Raw genomic sequence first — 27,101 nt, forward strand, 5'->3', positions numbered from 1 at the left:
TGCTATTCATGAGTGGTTCTATCCCAGGAAATCCAGTACAGACTGCACGTCATGAGAGTCCTGCAAGGCCAGTAACCGAAGACCAAGCGGATCCTACTGACATTCCTGTTGCCCACCGTGCTCCTGTCAGAGAAGTCAGAAGATCTGAGCGGTGCACAAAAGGGGTATTACCAGTCCGCTATAGAATGTAAACAGTACTTGAATACAAAATTCCTTGTAAATTATGTATATAAAATTGTGTACAGTGTTAAGATTTATTTGACATTTGCTACTAACCGTGGCCCCTTTGAAAGGACATTCAGGGCCTTATCTTTCTGTTCGGGACTTTATTCAGGACTTTTGCTGACCTTTCACATAGATGCCCGAGGACTGGCATCATTCGAGCAGGGAAACATGTGACACCACAGAATTGGGAAGTGCCCCTCATTCTAGCGTAGGGGTATTCCTTTGGACAGCCCCTATGTACCCCATTGCCCCCAAACAGAAAGGTTGCCAGGCAACCCACTTACTGGGCCTTTCGAGGTGCAGGAGAAAGAGAGGGCCTGTGATTGGTGGCGCCAAGCAGGTGCCCACTGCGTGACCTGCAGCGACACCCTTCCTATGCAAACCCCCTAGGGATTGGAAGAGGGAGAAGAGCGCGAAAAGGTAAGGCGGGACTGACCTGTGAGGAAAAGAGACAGAGAGCCAGCGAAAACAGCAGAGGAGTCTCCGGCAGCGTGTGCACAGCAGAGACCCGGCGTGAGCAGGAGATGCTGAAGAACGGGTGGTGATTGACAGCCTGACCCGGCGGGTGGTTTGTGCATGGCTGAGATCTGGCCCTGTGTGCAGAGGAGCAGCCGCAAAGAGAAGTGACCTGACCCGGCACCTGCGTGACCTCATGGTGACATCTGGAGTCGTTCATCCGCCTCCACTGGAGCCTGCAGCCTCGGCCCCAACACCCGGCAGTTGTGCAGCAGGGAGAGGAAGAAGTGCCGCTGATACCCGCACCCAGAGCCTGGCTGAGGACAGCTGCCGCTACCTACCCCGGCAGACAGAGGAGGAAGAGAGCGAGCGGGTCTGACCTGAGCCTAGAGCGTACCCCGCACGGCAGGTGCCGCAACAAATTGTAAGTGCTGCACAGTAGCCCCAAAGCCCTAGACACCCCCAGCAGATCTGGCCAGGGGCTGGACAGAGGTCCTTTCAGCACCCAGCAACTGACCTTGAGAGCCCCTACCCCTCAAGGAGAGACTGACCCCATATGGGCCCTGAGTGAGGCATAGGACCAGCCGGAGAGTAGAAGAGAGGTCCCTCTCTCAAGCGCCCAAAGACCAGCCCTGTTCCACCATTACCCTATTACCAGCACCAGGCCCCACTGTGAACCTATTCACTGCCCTTCTACCCCTATTTGCGGGCCGTGAGGACCCCTTTGGGACATAATTGCCTTCAAGCACCTATTGCCCATGCACCCCTCGGGACCCTGAGATATTGATAGGAGCAGGGTCACAATACTCTGCCGTTTAAGTTGTGGAGAAAAGCACTTTGCAGCCAGCTTAGTGACCAGTGGTCCGACAGCGCCATCTGGCGGTGTAACCAGGAATTGCTTTGCTATAAAAGTAAGGGACATTGCAGTATTCACTTCTTTTATCCGGGATATTGTTAATTCAGTTTTACCTTTCCTTACCTATGGAGGACGGTTATTTCATGTTGTAAGAAACACTGTGCAATAGGAACACAGAGGCCTCCAACAGACCCCAAATCCTTGTGCACAGGTCTGTCTTGGAGACAGTAGGTTACTTTAGAAGACTGGGTACCCAGTAAGCATACAGTTGTTTAATGTAAAGTATTATTGTGTGATGTCATCTTGCACTCTTAAGTTATTAAGCAAATTCAGTATAGTTCAATGTGATTGCTAAACGCCTTATATTATTGCCATTGATTGTCATTGAGCTGAGCCATGTCTAGGTTATTGTATTCTCCCCTTTGTTAACACAGCTGTCTCACCCACATGTATAAGTCTTGCTAAACTTAACCCATCCTGCGACTGTCCTGCGGTTGGATACGGTGCACTGAGGTTATGCAGCGCTGTCAGGAAAGAAGCGAGACGTTGAGGACTGATAGAGTTAAAGCGTGTAACTATTGCCTAAGAAGATACCAGTTAGTTATATCCTTCTGGAAGGGAATTTGATGCACGCCTAGCGGTGCCTTATCTTGAGCCAGCGTTATTTTTGTGACTACCGTATTTGCACTGTATTGTATTTTAGAGCAATTGATATTGTGGTAGACCTGCCGGCTACCGAGTTGAAATATTGAACTGCACTATCAATAAACACCCTTAAACTGTTCCTATAGCATCATTCTTGTCTCAGCTGAGTCTCAAACCAGAGGAATACGTCGTGGCTAAGTTCCTGAAGTCAAGGTAAAGGTAAACTGGCCGTCTTTTCCGGTTCACCACACTAGCAGTCATTTTACAGCAGCTGTTGTAAACCTGTCCTTTCTCTGGTCACACTGCTCTCTGTCTTTCTCTGTAGCAATGTACTCAGCCCACTCTACATTTCCCAAGTCAATGACTGAAGATCTCAGCAGGGTCTGTTCAGTGCTGTATGTCACATATTTGTGACACCCTGTCTTCACCTGCCTGCTGGTCACTTCTATAATCTTTAGTGCAGTGGTTCCCAATCTGTGCGCCTAGGCTCCCTGGTGTGCCTCGGAGCACATGCAGGGGTGCCTCGGTTTGGTGGTCCTGAACCGATTCAAATTATTTATGGTCAATGTAATAGGCAAAACCAGAGCTTGTGGCTTCCAGTTTTAAAATATGTGGATAAACAGAAGTGAATCCTGTCCCTCACCACATAACTGGACCTAAGGATGAAATATAAGCACAACTTATTTAATGTAATATTGTTTTATGAAATTCTCGGTAGCAATTTTTGCACCTAGGGGTGCCGTGACAAATATTCTGATAATCTAGCGTGCCGTGATGCAAAAAAGTTTAGGAACCACTGCACTAGTGGTGTTTCCTCTCCAGCCACCCCTGAGGGAAAGAAATATTTTTATCTTTAACCATTTGTAGTAAAAACTTATTTATCCTTTATGAACATTACGCATTGTGAAACAATCTTCTCAGAGCACAGAAAGAAGAATGTACTGAACTTCATTATTGGGACGGGACGTGTAAGCTTTTTTGTCTCAATATATATATATATATATATATATATATATATATATATATATATATATATATATATATATAATATATAGCAGCAAATAACAGGCGTCAATCCGGGGCTTGTGATCAAAGGTGAAATGTAATTGTTTTGCACGGTCTACGCCGTTTCGGGCAGAAGCCCTTCGTCAGGACCATACTGCCTGGAATCAAACATTAATGTGATAGCTATGTGCATTGTAGCCATTTTGAGCAATAGTGTTAGGACCTGCAGAAAAGAGGGGAACCGTGAAGGGGGCTGCAGGCTTAAATGCATTGATCAATTCATGAACCAAATCTCCACTATTTATTAATATCAGTTAATTTAGCCCGGCACACTCATATTCGCCCTCTATGAGTTGTCCCTTTATGGGTGTCGTGGACACCCATAAAGGGACAAAGTGCTGGGATTTCGGCGGTCAGGATTCCGGCGTCGGTATTTTGCCTGCCGGGATTTCAACTGCATCCTCCTCCAAAATCTCTCATTTTTTGGCAGCCACCAAGGGTGCAAATTTATGGAACATATTTTCTTATTGACAATTTACATACAGAAAATAAGAAATAAACATGTATTTTATCCTTCTTCTATTAAACACATTATTTTGATCTATTGTATTTATATCTAGAAAATAGATTTACACTCAATGTTGCTATTTACATTTATCATGTAGCTAATAATACAAGAATAACCTGTATACTGATTACTTAGTACCCCCATAAAGTATGCCCACAACAAATGTAAAACAGTTTGGTTCCTTGTTCCCCAAAATGTCATCTCAGATTTTCCAAAACTGATACCTCAAATCAGTGCCAGATTAAGGTCCACATGGGCCTGGAGCTGAAATTTCTGAGCCAATTGTGCTCCATGACAGGGGGAATGGCCAGAACTGCTGTCCTTGATGTGGTGTGGTCTTCATGGGGAAGTGGTATCACCACTTCAATCCTCCTGCCCTCTTTACTATACATATTTTAAAAAGTAAGATGGTACTTACCTGTCATCTTCAAGTTCAGCTATGTAGCATTGGGTATGATTGTTGCTCTGTTCTTCCACTTTGCAGTTTTAACACCTATTTTGACAAACTCACATGGCAATCAAAGGGTTAAAGTTGAAACAGAAATGAGAACAACATAAAACTGGCACAGACACAAGAGCAGCAGAAATGTTCAAACAAACAAGGATTGGCAGATGCTGGTGTAGGCAATGGAAGGGTAGAAAGGTGGTCAGAGAGAGGTAGTGACTAGTTTTGCCACCTCATGAATCATCGATTCCTGGAGATTCTACCCCCCCCCCCCTGTGCGAGTGGGCGGAGCATAATCCAGTGGGCGGGGCTACTTTCACGACCCGCGCTCAGACAAAAAATGCTCATTATATATAATGCCATACACCATAATTGGAAAAAGCAGAAAGCAGCACTATTGAAAGTAATAATTTTATTAAATCAATAATTGTATAAAAATAATGCAATTAAAATGAAGTATTTACTCAATTTTTGTACAAAATAAAAATTAACAGTACACAATATTTCAATAATTTGTCTATACTGGACGGTATTTAGATGGACTTAAAATATATAAAAAATAGGAGCTATCTCAAAGCCAAAAAAGAATTATGTAATCCTGAATAAAGTAGATGATTATAATCAGTGATACACAGTGTAAGCGGCGCTTTAGAAACTACAATTCAAATATCAATTAATGATTTATTTTCATATATATAAAAAAACACAATAAATACAATGTGCAATACCACCGGCCGGTAGAAAATATAATTATCACAACATATACATACAAGGTATTATTAAAAATGAAGGCATATTACTGCATAATCAAATAGCTCTTCCACATAAAAAATTAAAAAAGTTATTCACTCCAATCGAAACTGAGACTTGAGCCGCATATAAATAAGGAAGCTCTGTGAGCAACAAAGCAATTGGAGCCGATATTGAGGCTTGGTCTTGGACTTACAATTATGACATGCACAGCAAACTTGAGGGCTGGGAGAGCCAGCGACGTAATTAGCGTACGCCCAGTTGGGCGGGATATTGTGCACATAAATAGACGGAGATTGAGTCTAACAAATCATCTGATGAAGCCGCTGACGTATTGTAGGTGGGGAAATGCGTCATCCATCTCACCGTCATTTCCGACCACCGCTACCTTCCGAGCCGGGGAATTCAACGCCGGAGCTGGGAGTCCTTGAAAAGGCTGCATAACTACGGGAAGACCAGCAGCCGGGGACCCGCTCCAGGTGAGCCGAACCTTACCCCCACTAACCGAGACGAGGGGCACCAACATCAGAGCTGGGAGTCCCTGAGAGGGCTACGCAAATTGGAAAAACCAGCAGCCGGGGACCCGCTCCAGGTGTACTACATCTTACCCCTAGAGGAATACAATCTGACCCTCCTGCCTGGGTTCAACGGAACATAAGTATCAAAATTAAAAAAAATAATTCCTGCTGAATGAATGAGCACTAAAATCGCTTGTTTTGCTTGGTCTAAAGGACTAACTAACCTGCTTATCATTAATTGCTGACTAACCCGCTATCATTAATTGCTTGTTGCTGGATAAAAGTTTAAACGCTTATTTTCCCTGAATTAAACAGGACATTATTATTTTTATTAATTTTCCTTACAAAATCTAATGCAAGGCTAAAAAAGAGCCCCGGGAAAAAAGGAAAATAACTCAGCTGGGTGCATTAATTGGAGCATTTTTAATGTGGAAGAGCTATTTGATTATGCAGTAATATGCCTTAATTTTTAATAATAATACCTTGTATGTATATGTTGTGATAATTATATTTTCTACCGGCCGGTGGTATTGCACATTATATTTATTGTGTTTTTTTATATATATATGAAAATAAATCATTAATTGATATTTGAATTGTAGTTTCTAAAGCGCCGCTTACACTGTGTATCTTTGACTATTGTTCTCCTTAAGGGTTGAGTATCCCTTATAAGCGGCAGCCTAGAACTACAATTAGTGCCCTGCGCTTGGCTATAACATTTGTCTATTTTTATAATCAGTGAGTTTGAAAAAACTCAGGAGCCCGAGGAGTGCTCCATACCACCAGTGCTGTGCCTAAACATGTGCAAAGGGGGCCGTGCGATCGAATGGGCTTATCTCCCGAAGGAGAAGGGCCCCGTTTTTCCCCTAACCCCTCTCAACCAGAAGGCCGAAGCTTAGAGAGACCCTCATTCCTCAACCCCCGGAAGGGTTAGGACAGTGGGTCCTCCGCACCCGAAGGTTTGGAGTGGGCAGTGCTAGTGCTTACTAGTGCATGGTGATTTTGGGATCACCCGTGCATGTTCGGCACCCCCGAGTTTCCCCGGGGGCACAGTGCAGCCTCGGACTCCAAGCAGCCGACCGATCAGCGTCCGACCAAGTGTTTCTCTGCTCCTATCATAGGGCACTTTCCAGCCCCTGGCATGGGAATGGGTACTCCACTGGGCTTTTCGACTGACTCCCTTAGGGGCTGCGACCCCCTCGGAATAGTAATCTACTCAGTCTCAGTGTTTCTCCGATCGCAAGTTTAAGGTACTAAGCTGGGCCTTTCGCGGTCTCCCCATCAGAGGCTACGAACCTCTGGAACAGGAGCCATCTACTCAGTCCCAGCCTTTCTCCGCTCCTTGGGAATGGATACTAGACTGAGCCTTTCGCTGTCTCATCCTTCGGGGGCTACGAACCCCGTCAAGAGAGTCAAACTACTAGGCCCAGTGTTTATCCCCCCTCTCACCAGTTGGTTTACGGAAACAACACCTCCTACCACTGGCAGAGGTGAAGGTACTCAGCCAGACTTTTCATCACTCCCAGGCAAAAAAGAGGGGTCCCACACCCTCCGCCCATCAGAGCAGCTACTCAGTCCAGCCTTTCTCTATTCTCTGCCAGAGGCCAGTCCATACCCACTGATAAGAACAGATACTACACTTGATCTTAGCCAAAAGGCCGAGAAGCGATGATTATAATCAGTGCCCAGTGATATTTCATGTTTATGAACTCTCTCACAGTTCAACATTGGCTTTAGTTTATAATGAACATCTCAGATGGTTATTTAACAAGAAGAGAGAAATCCCGCACCAGATTTTAGTAGCTAGGTCTTGGACTGTCTGTTCTCCAAAGAGATATACTGTATTATTTTTGTTCTTATGGAATTGATACCCTTTGATAGTATTTGCTCATGGAGGTGCTACCCTTAACTTTGAATGAACTACACAACCACACAAGAAAATAAAGTATTGCTGGGTGCTCTAAGAAGTCCTTTTTTTGATAATTATAAAATATAACTTTTAATGATTTTGCTAATAAAAAGGTGAAATATTAAAATCTCAGATTGTATATGATTTGTTAATCTCCTTCTGGAATATTGTAGCCTGCAAACTATAGGCTTTTGTAGCAAGCAAAGTCTTAGTTTGCCCTTTACACATAATACCACATACCATAATACCCAGTACACATAATGCCACCCAATATTATGCTCATTACACATGCCACCCAACACGATGCCCATTTCAAATTATACCACCAATTATGCGATTTTGAAGGGGCTTCAGCAGACAGAATGTGCCTGCAGCTCACTGTGGGTTGGAGACCCCTGATGCATGGACAAGACTGTGGGGACATGGCAAGAAATAGATGACAGGTAGAAGGTAGAAGAAAGATGGAAGTATAGAAGTGACAGGATAAGAATTGAGGTGAGAGGGTTAGGAAAAGGTGACATTGAGGAACTTAAGTGATAGCCACTTATCCCCACAATGCTTCCACCTCCCCATGTAAGAGATTCACACATCATGCTGCCTGTTTAAAATTCTGCAGCACTGTGTATGCTCATGTTGGGCTGGCTGCTGCTGCTCCTCTAGAGTGGAGAAAGGACCTCCTCCTCCACTTCAGCTGCCGGGGCCGGGCAGACAGGACAGTACAGGGACACCTTGATACCTTGAATACCTTGAAAAAGGGCCTCTTAACGACCCGAAACGCGTTGGTGGGGAGAGGAACCACCATTACAATTGCCCAAGGACCCTTGTGCCAGCATCTCCAACTTGATTGGCAGAACCACCTCAATCTCTACAACCCAGGTGTGTTGAGGTGGTGTTAGGGTGTTTCCCTGAGGCATTATCTGTGTTTTTACTTCTTGTATGACTTTGTATGTTTTTATCTGGATGTTTGTATGCTGAATAAAATCCTGTTTTTTTACCTGTGGACTATTGGGAATTCTTGACTGACAGGTGGCCAGTGGGATCCATGGTAGATGACTAAAGATACCCTTATGTGCACATAGGGCATAGTCACAAGGTAAGCCCTATTCACTTGGGGACATGGGACCATTTTTGGATTGCAAAGATACCTTTATATACTGTACAAATAGGGCAAGTGAGACAGGTCAGTAACACAGATTGGGTACTGTGTATTAATATCTTCTGACCTAGCCTCTTTCCCTGTTTTGCCTTAACGTCGTCATTGGGTTGACCGCTGGCTGAAAAAGAAGATAGAGGATTCCCTCTCATCATTTGGACAGCACAACAGACTTTTCACCATTCTGTTATACATTGTTGTTTGGTTTGGTAATCCTTGGTGAAAAGTGTGCAGCAGTCTAGGGGCGCAGATTCATCCAGTTTTCCTTCCATCAGTACAGGGACACGCTGAATGTGTCATACTGCACACCAGTGATGTAATTATTACTGGCGGCACCGCCACAGTGGGAGGCTGATCAGGCTTTTCCAGTCACCCGGATTCCGGGAGAATCCCAGAATCGGGATGACTGGAAAAGCCTCCTTGAGGGTTGCCACCAGATCCGGGAGAATCCCGGAAATCCGGGAGAGGTGGCAACCCTAGTAGGGGCAGAGATTAGTAAAATAATCTCTAAACTCAATTTGGATCATGGAATATTTGCACTATTCAAATGCAGCATATTACAATTATGCACATTAATTTGCAATGTTCATGCTGCAGACAGTCACATGCATTTAGTTTGTCCAAATAAATCAAACTGATTTGTGACAGGGTGTCTCCTTCCTCAACATACTGATCAGATCTGTTATTTCCAGATAAAATGACAAATGAATATCAGGATTAAGGAAATCACAAGTAATCAGTCACTGTAACAGCTTTTGCATAATGTTTAAGACCTAAAACATTTGGATGACCATGACTTTATTTCCAATTTGGAATGAAAAATGAGCCATGCACCGGATTCAAACTTCGTATTAGTGAGCCACCAGAGGTATGACGTCCCCTTGTTGCTGGTTGGTGGGCAAATATTTCTTGGCCGATGAATATTCTAAGAACCTTGATTATTAATTAATAATGTGGAGTGTGCATCTGAATGTAGCAATTGGGAAAAACCTGGACAGGTAATTGGTCTCTAATTATATTTGAGCAGCATCACAGATGGTGTATTGGTTAGCATTATTGCCTCACAGCACTGATGTCATGGGTTAGATTTCCACCATGGCGCTAACTGTGCGGAGTTTGTATGGTCTCCCCGTGCTTGTGTGGGTTTCCTCCGGGTACTCTGGTTTCTTTCCACCATCCAATTATACTGGTAGGTTAGTCGGCTCCCAAAAAAATTAACTCTAGAATGGCAGTGTACGTGTTCATGTGGTACGGAGTATAGAATGTAAGCTCCACTGGGGCAGCAACAGATGTGAATGTTCAAAAATTCTCTGTAAATCACTGTGGAATATGGCCCTTATTCAGATCTGATCACAGAACAAATTTGTTCCCTCCAGCTTACCTTCTTGCAGGTCCTCCTGGACCCCGGAAGGTAAGCCCTTCCTCCCCCTAGCAATGCAGCCGGATGTCCTTCGGGCTGCAGGGGGGAGGAGGAGGCGCCGGGGACAGCCATGTTGAGCTGTCCCGGCTGCAGGGAGCAGTAGGTGGCTGGGAGGTGACGGGGGGCCTCCGTCACCGCACCACGATGCCAGCCGCATATGTTAGTACATATGCACTGGCATTGCGGCGGGGGTGTGGTGAAGGGCAGCGATGTATATTAATACATCCCACCCTATGTATGTTGTATAAATAACTGGTAAAAAATTAAATATGAACTATTTACTTGTATATTGCGGTTTATGAGCTGATTACTGGAAATAGGAGACTACAGGACAGATGTATCAAGCTTTAAAATAATTTAAAGTGGAGAATGATAAACAACCAGCCAATCAGATCCTACATGCCATGTTACAGAATGGGTTTGAAAAATTGGCTGGTTGTTTATCACTCTTCGCTTTTTGAAGCTTGATACATATGGCCCTATATGAGTTGTGTATTGGAGACTGATTGCTAAATATGGAGATCTATAAGCTGTGTACAGACTGTTTATTGGGGAGTGGCTGTGTACTTTATATTATGGAATCAGAGATGTATATTAGAAAATGCGAGCTGTATACCAGGGAATGGGGTAGCTGTGTACAGAGAAGTAACCAGAATGATGTGGGCCTCATAGCAAAATCTTGGCAGCCCCCCATTGTCACTACAATGCCCATTTTTTGGAGGGGGGGGGGCAGAAGAAAGAGTGAGAGAGTAATAGACAAAGGGGGAGAGGAGAGAGAAAGGGGGAGGGGGCTTCATGGAAAAAGAGGGAGAGAGTGAGTGGGAAAGAGAGAGAGGAGATGGGGGATCAAGAGAGAAAGGTAGGGGGCGAGTAGGAGTGAGATTGTCAGGGAGAGAGAAAAAGGGTAGCAAGGGAGAGAGTGTCAGCAAGAGATGAGGAGTGAGTGTGTCAGTGAGAGACAGGGCAAGCAAGAGAGAGAGGTTGCTGGGGAGACACAGTGCTAAAGTTAGAGGCAGGGAGAGGGAGAGAGAGGGAGACCCCTACCAGTACAGATGACACTGTGTGTCTCCTACTTTACTCCCCTTCCTTAATGGTGCTGCTGTGAACCTTTTAATTAGCCCCCCCCCCCCCCCATCCTCCCCACCCAATACAGGTGCAGCGGTGTATTTTTAATTACTCTCCCACTGCCAATAAAGGTGCTGCTATGTACCTCCTGCCCACCCCACCCAAATGACGCTACATCCGGCAGCACCGTATCTCCTCTCCTTCCCTGTCGGGTCTCTGCACCACTGGGTCTCCACACTGCACATAAGTGGCGAAGGATGCACACGCGCCGGGTCTCCTCACTTCTACACTGGGTCTCCATAGCACACATGAGAAGTGTTGGAAGCTACACCCACGCCGGATCACCTAACCTCTGCACTGGGAGTCCTCACCACTGCATCAGGTCTCCACACCGTACATACTGTGTAAGCGCCAGCCCATAACTAAAGCTGCACAGGTCATCAGGCGCTTTTTTATTTCGCTCCAGGGCTGGTGATGGTCAGAGCATGACATTGAGCCCCAGGAGGGAGGGGGAGGAGGGACTGAGGCCGTAACAGTGCTGCACTGTCACTGGTGCTGCCAGCTTGCCACTGCCCTCGGCATTTTTGAAAAATATAAAGGGTGCAGGAGATTGCTACCTTGGGCTTGCCCCCTCCCCCCCACCCCGAGTTGCTGGGCCCCATAGCAACTGCACCCCCTGCACCCTCCATTGTAACGCCACTGGCTGTGTACTGGAGACAAGGTGGGATATATATTAGGGTATGTACAGGACACTGGGCAGGGGTTGCATATTGGTGTGTTAGCTTTATATTGGACTGGATAGGGGCTGTAAATGACAGTGTATATTGGAATCTGAGGGCAGCTTATTGGGGTGTATGAGTAGTGAATTGGAGACTGTGGACTGTATATCGAGGGGAATGAGCAGTGTCTGCTTGCTTCTCTATTGAAGTGATGGAGTGATAGGGAGCAGTAGACTGGAGTGATAGGAAACTGCATGCTGGAGTGATGGGGCAGGGGACTTGATTGGCAAGTGCCTGGAAAGAGGATGCTGGAATGATCGGAACAGAAGGCTGTAGGGGACACAAGGTAGGAGGTGACAGGGGTCATAAGTCTGGTTTAATCACTGTTGCATAATTATGTCATTAGTTCTATTCCTACACAAACATGCATCTTCCAGATGATATGATCTCCTACATAGTGAATACCAACTCAATACATTGTCTGCAGAGGCACGATCAAATTCATCAGAGCTTCCCCTTTGCAGAGAAACCATTATATATTTAAGGTAAGGCTTGGACTGGGAGGCTAGGGTTACATCAATTCACTGTTACTCAACAGTCAGCCACTGCTTTAAGGCCCCACCCCTTTATGCAAGGAGGCAGGCTTATCAGCCATGATAGCAGTGGGGGCTGGAGATCCTTCCCAGCTGTGCCAGAACAAAGGAGAGAGGAAGATGGCACATGACAGTTGAGGGTAGAGCATGGCTTCACATGCAGTAAAGATGAAACGGGGAAAGCGGACACTGTCATATGCAACAATGTTTGGATGGAGACAGAGGCTGGTCATCATAGAGGTTCAGGGCTGGCAGAGCAATTACACTTAGTACACAGCCGCATATGGCACCCTGATGTGGGGCATTGTCTTAGCTGCCTGACAATGCTGGGTGAGTTGCTGACACAAACTGATTCATGTGGCTACTGCCCATCCACTGGCACTAAACTTGCTGCCCACTGGCCTGCACCACACCTTCATGCTGACTGCTCCTGCTGTGACTGCCTGCTGCCTCTCTGAGGGCCAGATGTCCTATGCTTAAAAAGTGATAAGATGGTTATAAAACATGAATCAAGGTGTACTATCTCAGACACTGACTTTGAATGCCAAGCAATAATTTTCTTGCACATATTCAGTGCCAGTTACATATTATTTCCCCAGTAGTGCCAGTTACAGAGTACCCAGTAGGTTTTTAGCAACAACAACAAAAAAAGTACATTTTGGAGACTATGGTTTTCGGAATAACTTGGATAACGGATATTTGGATAAGGGATACTCAACCTGTATATGAATTCTTAGTGAATAGGTTTTGTAAGAAAAATATATATATTTGGGGGGGGGGGGGGGGAACGGCACAAATGACTTTACCATTAAACTCTACATGAGTCCCCAAAAAGTTGAATACGTCATTTAACAATGGTTCTGAGGTGATATACAAACTAAATGGTCTCTTAGGTATTCTTTTAACCCTTCTCTTTGTTTCACATATACACCACCTGTGACAACGGGAGAAGGAGAAAGTTCACATACTACACAGACAGCGCTTGGAATATATCCTTATTTATTTCTGTATATCATTGTTTTACTTGTTTTGGTTGAACAAGCTTTTTGGTTATATCGAGCTGCTCCTCTGTTTTTTGTGCCTTGGAAACCTCCAGTGTTTTATATTTCAATTATTTTAATCAAGTTAATTACATCATCATCATATTTATACTAAACATGCAGCTTCAAAATAAATATAAATCCTTCCTCGGGGTGCACAAATGAGCGTGGTATATTATAAGATCATTGAAATGTTGACATAACTAGAATGCCTATAAAACGTTTCTGGCGGTTTGGAGATAATCTACCAGGTATGCTGAGGAGGATTCTGCCAGATTCAGCAGCCCTTTCATTGGTGAGAACATTGCTAATCCCATCAATAGATTCTGCCAGATCCAGCAGCCCTTTCAGTGGTGAGAACATTGCTAATCATATCAATAGCCCTCTTCTTAGTGCCTAATGCTAATCTTTACTCCCATATTATAACCCTAACCATACCCTTGTGATATTGACATTATAAATATCAACATTATGGCTACATCCTGCACAAACAACCATATGATAAGATATAATAAAATAATCATAAACAAATAACAAGTATAACATCACAGTTTTAAAAAAAAAACAGTGACTAACAAACTGTAAGATATACTGTAGGTAATATCCAAAAAAGTAAATTAAATTCTCAACATCAAATGCAAATAATAAACCAGAAAAGATGATGTAATATTTTTGCTGGTTTCAGATCCGGCCCTAGGCACAGTCAAATTAGGCACATGTCTAGAGAATTTGCAATATCTAGGGACTTTCAGAGCCAGCATAGGGTCACCTCAGCTTGACAGCTGGCAGTGGCTGCAGTTACACCATCAGTGCCATCTAAGCTGATGGTACTTGTCACTATTACATTGTGCAAAATGTGGGGCTGTCCCTCTCTCCCTCCTTCTTGGAGTCCCAGTCTACCAAAATGCCAGAAGCCTTAGACATAGGGGCAGATGTGTATTTAAACCTTGGTGGATGGATAGGGTTCCCAGAATACCCTAGGATCATGTGCCTGAATGTGTGACCAGATAGAGATTTTGTAAATGACAAGTCTTTTATTAAGCACCCAAGCAAAATGCACAAACTGGGAGATCATTGAAGTGTGTGTGTGTCTGGGGGCGGGGGGTTGCAATTATGATGTTCCTAGGGGAGGCCTGCCATTCAAATCTGTCTCTGACTGCTGGCATGTGTAAAATGCTTAAATTCTAAGATTACACATCACAAGAACATTCCATCAGAATTCTGGTGTTCATATATTGATTGTTGTCAACACAAATGCAACCCAATTATACTCCTTAGTAGCCCTACAAACAATTACTATATTCCCCTATTGTTAATGTAAATTGTCTGTCATACACATCAATTAGACATCATCATGTCTCATTTTATATGATATAGTACTGTAAAACACCTAAAATAAATGTTAAATTATCCAATTTTGCCGGATTGGACCCAGGGGCATAACTAGAACCTTGTGGGCCCCATATAAAAATTGTGATGGCCCCCCTGCTGTTCTCACTACAATGCCCCTTAAGAGCGCATCATAGTGCTGTCACCTGCTGGGGTGGGTGGGGGACAGGGGTGGTGTCCCAGGCACTGGAGTTAGCATGCGGTCACCTACAGGGACAGGAAGGTGAAAGTGTGGCTGTTTAGGGGGCTGTCACTTGTGGGGTGGTCACAGGCACAGGGGGGAGCAAGTAGCAGGCTATCACCTGCAGAGGGGGTGTTGCAGGCACAGGAGGGAGCAGGAAGGCAGGCTGTCACCTGCAGGGGGAGGGGGCAGAGGCAAAGGAGGGAGCAGGCTGTGTGTGTGTGTGTGTGTGTGTGTGTGTGAGGGGGGTCAGGTACAGAAGGAAACAGGGGGTAGACTGTCACCTATGGTGGTGTAAGGAGGGGTGTGGGGTGGTGACACAAGTGGGAGCAGGGGGTAGGCTGTCACCTGTAGGGGTGGGGAGTGGGTGGTACAGTAGAGAGCAGGCTGTCACCTGCAGGGGTGAGGGGGGAGGGATCTACAGACACAGGATGGAGCAGGAGGGCAGACTGTCATTTGCAGGGGCGGGGGGATGGTGCGCAGGCTGTGGGTGGGGAGTGTCACAGGCACAGGGGGGAACAGGAAGTAGACTGTAGGGGTGGTCGGAGGGGTCTGCAGGGGTGGTGGGGGGTGACACATAGGAGCCAGCAAGGGGACAGGCTGTCACCTGCAGGGGCAAGGGAGGGTCTGCAGGCTCATACTTGAATGGTGGGGGGTACGACAGCATCCCAGCAGAGAAAACTGCACCGCATGTGCAGGAGCTGCCAGGCGCTGCTGCCACTGGTCATATAATCTCAGTGATTACCTGGTAATTTTAATAGGCAGCTGCAGCATCCTCTAGTGTGGCACTCTGTGCAGACTGAATATTTTTGATGCTACTTTTAAATCTAGATTAACAACACATAGCCTTCTGGAGCAAGATGAGAAATTGTGCGCGCTTGACCTTATATGTTCAGTGATGTAGAGTTGTTAAGGACTATGGGTTTGCAAGCATATAAAAGGTATCTTTAACGCTGTATTTCTCAGGCAAACACAAGAGTGCAGGTCAGAATAGCCCCCAGGTCCTGCGTACCATACTCACTGCTATTGCAGGTGGATAACACTCATAAAGGTATCTTTGGATAGAATCCGTCTGTTTTCACTCCACTCTCAGTAGATGGCAATGTGATGATTGCCAAAAACACAAGGGAGGATTGGTCTCCGTAAAAAAGTTGAACTCAATAAATTTTGTGAATACCTTAATCTAAATTGTTTCAATATCCAGTTGACGTTCAACATCAGTAAGGTTGAAGTCAATTTCTTGGATCTTAGGATTTATGTGGAGAATAGTAAGATTGAAACCTCGGTATATCAAAAGCCGTCAGACTCCAATTCTTATATTAATCCATCAAGTAACCATCTCAAAAGATGGATATCGAATATCCCCAAGGGGCAGTTTGTACGATTAAAACTTAATTGCTCTAATGACATCAACTTTGAGACCAGTGCCTCTAATATGAAAGATAAGTTCATTAATAAGGGATATAATACTGAGCTTCTTGATGGGGCACTTGAAGAAACCAGGTCAATGGTAAGGGTGGATCTCCTTAAAGAAAAATCGGCTAACACCGTGGGCACAACTAGCTACACTATAGCTTTCAATACCCAATATAGCGCTTATCATAGATCCATAGAGCATATTTTTAAAAATAATTGGAAATTGCTGCTGGAGGATCCAGTTCTTAATAACATTTTACCCCAAAAACCTAAATTTATATATAGGCGTGCAGCTAGTTTAAAGGATAATCTTGTTAATAGCGCATTTTTAGAAAAGGGTACCATGTCCACTCGAAATAATGGCTTTCACTGATGTGGCGACTGCGCCATGTGCAAAGCCTACCCTTCAACCACTAGAAAATTCACTGAATTTAAATTGAACAATTGGTGTATTAAACCTAAACAGTTTATTACCTGTAATTCGAATTACGTGGTTTACGCCATCCGCTGCTCATGTGAGAAATTATATGTCGGCAAGACAAAAAGAAACCTAAAGGTACGCCTTGCAGAGCATATTCGGAACATCAAGAAGGGTTTTAAAGATCACCCGTTCTCCTTACATTTTTTAGAAGAGCATAATAGCTCCACCAGAGCCATTACAGGTTTCTGGGGGTTGGAAGCAGTCAAAAATAACTGGCGACACAACAATAGGGATGTTCGTTTGGCTCAAACGGAGATGAGATGGATCTTCAACTTATCTACTCTAACCCCGCATGGCCTCAACCACGGATTCGAATTAAAATGGTTTCTATGATCATGCCTGTGTACTTTTAATTTTATCTTGAATTTTTTTGATTTTTGATTTTTTATTCTGGATTTTGTATTGTGTATTGTCATGCCTTCATTATAAAATTTGTATGTATTTTTCTTTAATATATGTTTTGTTGCATTCATGATTGGATTAATACATGGTTGATGCATATTGTTTGATGGTATGTACAACATACTATACTCTATGTAAATGGAGGAACCATTAAATCTGGCTTCCGGGTTATGTATTAACAGAGGAGAGTAATATAGGTTGCACAGCTACATCAATTATAGCTTATTTATTAAAACCCATTTAAGTGCTTCATTGTGGCATGAACATCAAACACAGCGCTATGTATTAGTAGCGTTTGACAATTTAGACATTATTGCAGTCTTTGCATATAACGCCGCCTGTCATTAGATGCACCCATCCTGTTATGCGTACCACTATGTGTGGGCATATTTCCGGGTTTGCGTGTCATCTGGCGGAAGCCGGGATTAGAGCGTCTGTAAGCATAAGTAGTTCAGACGCACAACATCTGATATGTGTTCCACTTCACTAATGCATACTTCCGGTATGCGTTCCACCCGGCGGAAGCCGGAACTAGAGCGTCTGTAAGTATATTACTACAGACTGCTGCGGCCGCTCGGATTCATTACTTTTTTATTTTTAAAAGTTCTTATTGGGTAATTCGCTAGTGGAGCTTTATAATAAGCTCAGAGATGTGCTTTTTAACAATCTGTGCAGCCCACACTCTCCTTAATTATGGCAAACCGGAAGTGGTTCCTCCATCTTAGATATAAGCTCTGGAAGTTATGACTCACTCACTATCCTTGTAAAAGGCGGCTGGGACCGCCGAAACATGTCGGGAATGAAGTGAATTATTGTTTTTGTTTTTGTTTTTATTGTGATCTTATTACTGTGGCTATATGGCCTATTGGCCACACTACAAGTTGTTTTATTAACACTTTTTTACTGAGACCAATCCTCCCTTGTGTTTTTGGCGATCCTCACATTGCCATCTACTGAGAGTGGAGTGAAAACAGACGGATTCTATCCAAAGATACCTTTATGAGTGTTATCCAACTGCAATAGCAGTGAGTATGGTACGCAGGACCTGGGGGCTATTCTGACCTGCACTCGTGTGTTTGCCTGAGAAATACAGCTTTAAAGATACCTTTTATATGCTTGCAAACCCATAGTCCTTAACAACTCTACATCACTGAACATACAAGGTCAAGCGCGCACAATTCCTCATCTTGCTCCAGAATACCCACAGTGGGGATTACAAAGTGGTCCTCCTTCAGGAATTGAGGCTGCATGGACTATTAGCGCCTTGGGACTTTTCCGTTTTTTCATTTTATTGAACACATAGCCTTCTTCGTACAGAGTTTTCTATGACATCACAGCATGTCCCTCTATGACAACTATGGCCCTCCAGCTGTTGTGAAACTACAAGTCCCATCATGCCTTGCCATAGTTTTGCTATTAGGGAATGCTAAAACTATGGCAAGGCATGCTGGGATGTGTAATTTCACAACAGCTGGAGGGCCACAGTTTGGACATGCCTGCTCTAAGAGCTCTGAAGTGCACACCTTTACAGCTTTAAGAAGTATTAATACATATATATATATATATATATATATATATATATATATATATATATATATATATATATATATATATATATATATATATATATATATATATATATATATATATATATTAAGACCATGAGTCTCAAACTGTACACACAATACATTAAAAGGAGTGCTGAAGCTCACAAAAGGGTGATAATACAGGAATGTATTAGAGAGCCAGCAACATTTACGTGAAAAATATTGTATTTATTAAGGCATATAAAGTGCACATCGGATGATTAACAACATAAAAGAACAGCAGAGGGAGTGTCTACTTAGCATATTGGTTGAATAGGCATCACTTTCATCTTAGACACGCCGTCCCTCCAACAACCAGTCAAGACGCCTGACAGGCTGTTTCGGTGCTACAATGCACCTTAGTCATGGGCAATGACTGCATGCACACATACACCTTAATATACCCCCTGTAAACAATCAAAGAAACCACGCTCACTTGTAAGAAAGTGGCAGAGACACACTGCACCGCTGGAAGTAGCCCACGGTCGTCATAGCAACAGAAGACGCCAGGGAACGGACAGAAGTTCCGTCCAGTAACGTGGTAACCACAGACGCTGGCGGTGCAAAGCGGAAACTGCTGACAGCAATAGCATAATGTTAGTGCCGCGCGCCATAGCAACCAGAAGCTGATTCAACTATGTGCATAGCGGACATATGTAATGTAGTAGCGGAAACTTCCAGTGCACAGCGGACAACAGTGTGTCCAATATAAGCCTTACCGCACTATTAAAAGAGGAAACATAACTCGCTACAGTATACGGGTCACTATAGATCTAAAAGATTCAAACAATTTAGTGAGCGATAAGGTGTTGAATGTTCAAGGGGCATACTAGGTGCATGTCTGACATGTACAAAATATATATATATATATATATATATATATATATATATATAGCTTGCAGAGTCTGGCACTCTCACTGTCTTAACAGCAATGAAGACGCAACACAGCAGTAGTGGGTCAACGTTTCGGAAGTCGGTTTACTTCCTTTTTCAAGACAAAGGTGCAATAGGTCTTGAAAAAGGAAGTAAACCGACTTCTAAAACGTTGACCCACTACTGCTGTGTTGCGTCTTCATTGCTGTTAAGACCGTGAGAGTGCCAGACTCTGCAAGCTATCTACTTTTTCTCCGGCACCCCGGCTGCTCTTCCACCCAGATTAGACTGAGTGCCTGCCCTCTGCACGATATATATATATATATATATATATATATATATATATATATATATAAATGGAAAGGGTCCGCACTCAAGGTTAATTGTTGTCACAGGGGGTGCTCCAACAGATGAATGAACATCAAAGAGGTATAGAAGTACATGAAATGGGCACTCACCAAGGTCTTAATTTCAGCAGAGTAATTTTATTGAAGAAACAAGAATACATCCGACGTGACGTTTCGATCTGGTATAGATCGTCATCAGGAATATGAGCAACAGAAATAACTGGTATTATGTCCAACAACAGGCAACCTGGTATCCATCCACATATATATATCTGAGTATTTATATATATATATATATATATATTATATATATATATATATAGTACAGCTGAGTATTTATATGTATATATATATATATATATATATATATATATATATATATATATATTATATATATATATATATATATATTATATATATATATATATATATATATATATATTATACTTCTAGTTAGAGAGACACAGTGGATACTGCGGGGGAAATTTACCAATATGAAAAACCTAGTTTTTCGTATTGGTTGTTTCCCTACGACTGCATACGACTGTTTAAGTCGTATGCAAAGTCGTGTTCCGGAGGGGGATTTACAAAGCAGTCAGATACGACTGCTTTGTAACCCTCCGATGGTGTAATGATTCGTATTAGCGGCCGTATATACGGCTGCTAATACGAATTATTTCTAGCAGTCTGCACGGATCAAGTCAGATCCGTGCAGGCTGCAAGGTGTAAAAAAAAATAGAAAAAATAGCGGCCAATCAGGAGCCGCTAGGCCGCAAGGCGGCCAATAGCGGCATTCGGGAGGTGGAGCCGCACGATGTAAACACCGTGCGTCTCCGTCAGTCCGGTTTGGTTTCGGGGTGTTCGGTTTATTTTTTTGCAAAGAACCTTACCTGGACTACGTCGCGCTGGGACAGGTGAGTATGGTTTCCTTCCACAGCTTCCCAAATGGATTTCGTCGGATCCGGACGGGGACACCATCGCCGACAGCGACGTCGACATGGAGGAAGAAGACGACACAGGACCAGAAGACGCCGACACAGGACATCAGGGCTACCTACGGAGAGAAGATAGGTAAGTATTAGTATGTGTGGGCTTTGTGTGTAATAAAGTTTTATTTTAAAAGTGTATCAGTGTGTTTTGTGCACTATTTTTTTAACTGTAGAACTACAAGTGCCAGCGGGCCCTTTAATGCCCAGCAGGCTGGGACTTGTGGTTCTCCAAGTCCCAGCTTGCTGGGGAGGCTTGCTGGCACTTGTAGTGCCACAGTAAAAAACAATGGTTTATCTATTTTTTACAACATAATCAGCCCGATGCCCACCGCCCAGGGGCATCGGGGACAGCACCAGGCTTCAGCCTGGTCAGGTAAGTCCTGGAGGGGGGGGACCCCTTTATTGGGGGGGTCCCCACTCCCCCAGGGCCCCTGGCCAGGCTGACTGGTCGGTAGGGAGAATGTTTTGGCCGCGGGACCTTATATTATAAGTGTCCCCCGGCTGTGACATTACCCTGCCGGCTGGTTGTGCCTGGGGCTGGTTCTTAAAATACGCGGAACCCCTACTCATTTTGTCCCCCGTATTTTGGGAACCAGCCCCGGACCTGGAGCCTGGGGCTGGTTGTTAAAAATCGGGGAACCCCTATTTGTCGGGTTCCCTGATTTTTAATTACCGGCCCCGGCTCCTTCAGCCTGGTGCTGGTTTCGGCTGTGGGGGGTACCCCACGCCGGTTTTTTTTTTTATTTATTTATTTTTCAATTTTTTTACACTAAAGCCTGCACGGATCTGACTGATCCGTGCAGGCTAAAACGCAAATAGAACAGGAAAATGGTGTTCTATTTTCCTGTCGTATTTGCGTGGGTGTTTCACACCACTAAGCAGCCGTATTGTCAGTACGGCTGCTTAGTAAATCAGAAACCACCATTCTTTTGAATGGTGATTTCTGTCGTATCCTATCGATGGTGTAGGGCATTCGTATTTGTAACTACAAATACGAATGTTCCATCTTTAGGACTACGAATTGTTGTATTTTTGGGATTGTAAATCCCGAAAATACAAATTCGTAAAAAAAAGGTGTATTTCTCCCTACGAATACACCTTTTTTCTACGAATCCATTTTGGTAAATTTCCCCCTGCGTCTCAACACTACTAGACCAAACGGTCTTAATGATAAAATAAACTGGAACAGTTTAGTATAAGGGTTATTTGTCATCAGGCTATTGAACTCATCAGTGTATTTATATACATTTCTTTATTCTAACTATTTATTCTGATTGTTTCTCTTTTTTCTGTATATATTATTTTCTGTTTTACTTTGATGTATGTGGAACACAAGTTCATGTATTTACTTGTGTATTTCAGATATGCCAAACAGCGTTCTCACATTCTGCTGCAGCGGTATCAGAAGTCTGGCTGGACCGGGGAGTGTCAGAGACCCGGAAGTATGGTGGAACGCGGATCCAGGTTGCTGGAACGCATGACTATGCGTGTCCAGAACTTCCGCATTCGGAGACCGGAAGTTCGGGTCCAGGACTTCCGGAACGCTGACATCGACGCCGGGCAGGGCGAGGAGACGCTGGTAATGTATAAAAGTATGTTTTATGTGGGGGGGTGTTGGGGACACATTACTGTTGGTGAAGTTTTGTTATTGCTGTTGCCCAAGCCCTGATGAAGGAGCAGAAGGCTCCGAAAGTACTTGGCATTATGGAGCATTTGAATACAGCTTTTTAATTGCATGAAATACTGCGTGGAGTGCCTTCATTTGGATTGATTATATATATATATATATATATATATAAAAATATATATATATAGTATGCATAGTGAGGCGGGCTGGAGAAAAAACAAATCCATTGGTAGTGGAAATAGCATATCTTCTGACATACTTGGTCTCCAGGAGCTACACTTACCATTTTTAAGTCAATATAAAGGTCCATGTATACAGGTCAAGTGGGAGGCTGCATTGACTTGTACAATGTTGTGGGTCAGCAATAACATTCTGTTAACTCAGCATTATCTCTTTATTATAAAGCATTGCTTCCTAAACTCAATACTCAAGTACCCCCAAAAGCGCATGTTTTACAGGCCTCATCACAGAATCATGAGATAAATAAATTGATCCACATGTGTATCTATTGAAACGTGGCAGTGAGTAATGAGTACAAGTGTGCACCTGGTGGGTGATCTGAGAAATGTGAATTGTTGGGTGTCCTTGAGACCTTGTTTGTGAACTACTAATGTAGAGAATATCCATGAATGACAGAGAACAGTTCCCAACACTGCAAATGCTTTCAGTACTTTTGAAGCCACGCTAATGAAAATTACTTCTATGCTGTGTTTTACAGTTTAACTTATCACATTGCCTGTAAAACACCTGGAATCCTACAAAATATGGTAATAGGCACTTATTTGTTAGGGGGATTGTTGTGAGTTTCATTCTTGTTTAAATTCAGTTATGTAGGTAATGTCATTGGCTATTTCATCACATTCTCCACTTTTCTCAAGACATGTAGCTCTAAACAAATCCAGATGTCAGTTGTCATTAAGTCAGACCTCGTTTTTATGCTGTTAATTCACTTGTCATTTCCACCTCGGTTTGTGAAAGTTAACAAACTCCTAACAAAGGCATTTATGATGGATGCCATCTGGTCTGATAGAAGGAAACAGATATTGATTTTTAATATTTTCTTCAAACCTGTTTACTGTTGGATAATACAGCAGCTGTGTGACTGCTTGTCTGGGAATGAAAAGGATTATTACCAGTGGCTTTTGATGAGATAAATTACCTAGAATGACTGCAATGGCTAAAGGGTATACTTTGATGTTATGTCGCTTCATTTACTCTTATGACTAAATGATTATTGATTTTATATTTTTAAGCTCTTGAAACGTGAAAGTAAGTTGGTGTGGAAGCCTGGCCGTGTTCGTTTTATTAATTTATTTCTGCAGGGCATAATTCACTTTGGACCAGGTTGTGAAGGTTTTTGGGTTCATGACCGGCCCCAGATACAGTTGCAAAGAAATGGCTTATTTATATAGTCATTGCAAGTAGTCTCAAAATCAATACAGCCTGGGATTGGATGATTAAACCTAGTCCCTTTGTGAGATTCATTCCTGTAGCTACCTTAGAAATGATCTTGACTGAAGCAGATTCATGTGATCAAGTCTACAAATACTAAGGTTGTTCAAGTTGAAATATTATTTTTTACTCATTTTTTTATCCTGTATGCTCACTGAATGACATTTCGGCAGCCAGGGAAAAAGGAAGTTGATTGACTACTTCAATGAAATCACTAATCTGCATTCAAAGAGCTGCCTCCAAAGACTACTTAGATTTTCCATGGATAGATTTAACTACTGCTTTGATCAGTTAGTCCCAGTATGCAATGGATTTAGGTCTCTGTACTTCTGTCAGCAGTAGGAATCCAAGGTGTACACTAAACCTTTAAATAGTCTTTATAGTTCAAAACAGCTATTTGCCTTTTGCGTACAGCAGACACCTACATACTTCTGTGAAGACTGATTTTTTTAACGCCATTTAACATAATACTAGAATAAATGCTTCAATGAACTGTGCTGCTGCATCTGTCAATCAATGTAAGTATTTAGTAATTGCAAGAAAAAACAAAATCCAAGTGATTTATTCTCCTGTAAAATTGTATCTGTACTGTTTTTTTTTAAATATATTTTGTTATTTCTTTTATCTGTGCTTTGCTTTCCTGTGACAGTGTTACAGTATATAATGAATAATACATTTTAGAATGTCAACAGTTAATATAATTCATGGACATGCTATCATTCCTTAAATTATCCAAAAACTAGTATTCATTATTACCTAAATTCAAAATTAAATATTGTATCGCCATTGACCATCTAATGAAATAAGTTAGAAGGAACTTTGCTTCATATGGATCTAACATTGCATACATACTGCTAATGCAATGACGTTTACATGAAGTACAATATACTGCAGATGAGGAGATGAGCATTAGTATTACAAAATCACAGACATGACAGACAATAACAGACATTAAGGGTAAAATTTGATAGGATAAGAGATTCAGAAAGTGAGAGATTTGGTGAGAAATTTCCATTTTTGTTTAATTGACAATCATTAACACTGCTAAATCAAACCGGTTTGCAGTGTAAATGATTGCCACTTTAAAAAACTGGAGATTTCTTACCAAATCTCTCACTTTCTGATTCTCGCATCCTACTAAATTTCACCCTATATTTCAATTTCTATAACAGCCAAAAGGGCAAATCAGCTTGATTGTTGCAGTAAACACACCAGTACCCACAAACCTCAATATCTATACTGGTTTTTTAAGTAATGCAGATTAAGGCTCTCACTTTTATATAGCTTTAAAGAGAAATTGACAGATGAGAGGGAAGTGAGAGAAGAGTAGAGAAAAAGGAGGAGTAAAATAATAGTGGGGGTATTACAGTAAATCTCCAAAAACACTACGATTGTGGGGTGTATGGAGATTGTTTTACAGATTATAGGAAAAACCATTACCTGGAGATTTGAGGAACTACAGATATATGTTATTGAAAGTTATGTATTCCTATTTTATTTGCATGTGTATATGAGTAGAACAGGAGGTAGCGCTTAGGGGTGTTCACAAATCTATTTTACACAAATGCTATTTATTGGTGATTGACAAGCACTAATTTTTGTTTGACACCCCAGCTGCACATCCTCTTTTTGCGCTATAATTCTTGAGTAATTTTTACAAACGGTATTACAGTAAATTGAGACAGGAGAGAAGAGAGAGTAAAAACCAACGCAGCCCTATCACGTAGTCATACATTTACTAACCACTGGTTTTGCAATTAATTACAATCTACTGGTCATCGCCAGAACTTTAGTGGTGCAATTTGTTGGAGTTTGGTGGCATTTGTGCGGAATATTTTTAATTATTAATGGCAGTATATATATATTTTTTTTCTTTTTCACTGTTGTCTTGTGTGTTTTTAGTCTTGTCTTTATTATTTTAGTATTGTTCGTGTTAGCTTGTGTGTATTTGTTGTAGGCTTTGTATAGTGTTATTCGAAGAATAGTTTTTCTTTTGTAATTATTTGCCATATTTGTTCTGTGTGGAGGGTGAAAGGAGAGTGAGGCAGAAGGAGTATCCGGAGGTAGAACAGGAGAGGACTATCAGGGAAGAAATCTAAAATGTGTATGCAGCGTAAGATTTCATATGAAGAAAGCTTTAAACTTGTTACATCATCCATAGTTCCCTCTTAAGATTTAATTTGGGGAAATCTAGCAACCAAAACACTAATTTGGCTTAAGCAACAGTTATGGAATATTGTTGTAATAAAAGTAAATGAAATGGGACCATTTCAGAAGTCAGAGACACATAGGGCGGTATTCAATGAGCCTGATTCGCCAGGTTTTTATGGTGAATTTGTGCTGTTTGGCGAATTTCTGACTAAAACGGTGAATCACCCTATTCAATGACCAGTTGGCGAATACATTTGAAGGTTTTGGTCACCATGATTCACCGAGCAGCAATCGCTATCTTTTTATGGTGAAGTGGAATGTGAACTTTTAAAATAAAGTGTTCTGTTTTTTACATTTGGTGTCAAAAAATCAGGAATTTTCTTCTGAGGAGGGGCATGCTATTTTTATTCATGTGCTGTAAGCACATGAATATATATTTAATTTTAAAAATAATATTTTTTTTTTTTTTTTTTTTTTTACACAGCAGCCAGCAGGTGGCGCCAGAGCGGAGCCGCTCATTACATATTCATATATTCACTGCACGATCATTACGATCCTGTGTAGTGAATATACGCTTGCCTGCTGGGACCCCCGGGGGGGGAGCCTGTGCTGCCTGGCACCCGGGGAGCACACCTAACCCCCCACAAAGGTCTGGGCTAGGCAGAGAGACTACCATCTCTCTGCCTGGCACCGTCCTGAGGCTCCCTGCGGCAATCGCCGCAGGAGCTCATATTCGCCTGTCAGGGGCAGCGAGCCCCTGACACGTTGAATACCGGAGCCCGCTGGCTCCGGAACGTGGCGAATGTGCAGCGAATCCTAAAAAGGATTCGCTGCACCTCG

At 42.8% G+C, this 27,101-nt stretch overlaps 1 long non-coding RNA gene and 1 pseudogene across 4 annotated transcripts in view; one reads left to right on the forward strand and one right to left on the reverse strand.

Annotated features, from left to right (window-relative positions):
* The window catches only part of LOC146080721 (uncharacterized), a 65,572-nt gene that overhangs the window by 37,691 nt on the left and 780 nt on the right, over nucleotides 1-27,101 (forward strand). For 3 of the 4 annotated variants that reach the window (XR_014474962.1, XR_014474965.1, XR_014474963.1), the window contains one exon: nucleotides 22,394-26,393. The exons of the other annotated variant lie outside the window; for it this stretch is intronic. This is a non-coding gene — a long non-coding RNA (uncharacterized LOC146080721). Of the gene's footprint in view, nucleotides 1-22,393; nucleotides 26,394-27,101 lie in introns of those variants that run through there. 4 annotated transcript variants of the gene reach the window in all.
* LOC146006078 (U2 spliceosomal RNA) lies at nucleotides 7,003-7,138 on the reverse strand (annotated as a pseudogene).

This window comes from Crinia signifera, chromosome 5 (assembly GCF_055691185.1).
Source record: "Crinia signifera chromosome 5, ASM5569118v1, whole genome shotgun sequence".
Classification (NCBI taxonomy): Eukaryota; Metazoa; Chordata; class Amphibia; order Anura; family Myobatrachidae; genus Crinia; species Crinia signifera.